Source organism: Poeciliopsis prolifica, unplaced genomic scaffold (genome assembly GCF_027474105.1).
Source record: "Poeciliopsis prolifica strain line A6 unplaced genomic scaffold, Auburn_PproV2 SCAFFOLD093, whole genome shotgun sequence".
In the NCBI taxonomy this organism is placed as follows: Eukaryota; Metazoa; Chordata; class Actinopteri; order Cyprinodontiformes; family Poeciliidae; genus Poeciliopsis; species Poeciliopsis prolifica.
The window spans coordinates 665060-665786 of NW_026562468.1; positions in this window are offsets into that span (position 1 = coordinate 665060).

Here is a 727-nt window from a genome sequence, read left to right on the forward strand (position 1 = left end):
CATTTTATGTTGTGCTATTAAATTTATAGATGGTATTGTGTGTCTTGAATCACTGTAATTTCAGGGAGCTGGTTGATTAGTTTGTCTGAGCTCCATTAAAGGAATTCTACTAAAGAAGGATGTTCCACATTATTAAGCGGGCCACAGGTTTCAAGCAATATGGGAAAGAGAAAAGAATCTCTGCTGATGAAAATCATCAGATAGTGTAGTGCTGTATGGCAAGATATAAAAACATTAAATACATAACGAAAACTGAAGCGTTATCATCGTACTGTGAAGAGATTTGTGGCCGATTCAAGACAAAGATTGAAATAGGTTTGGATTTTTGTACAGATAATGAGGAAGGTTTCTGTTAGACAAATTTGTGGGATTAAGAGAGCAGCTGTTAAAATGTCCTTACAAAACAGGAAATAGTTCTTTCTTCCATGGTTCAAGAAGAAGATCCATCGATTCCTTCAGGTGCAAAATCATCTTCATACATAACAATGCACCATCTCATGTTGCAAGGAATACCACTGTGTCATTGGCTGCCATGGGCATAAAAGGGGAGAAACTCATGGTGTGTCACCATCCTCCTCTGACCTCTGACCCTATGGAGAACCTTTGGAGTTTCCTCAAGCAGAAGATCTGAGGGTTGATGCAGTTCCTATCAAACAGCAGCTCTGGGAAGTTATTCTGACATCCTGCAAAGAAATTCAAGCAGAAACTTTCGACAAACTCACAAGTT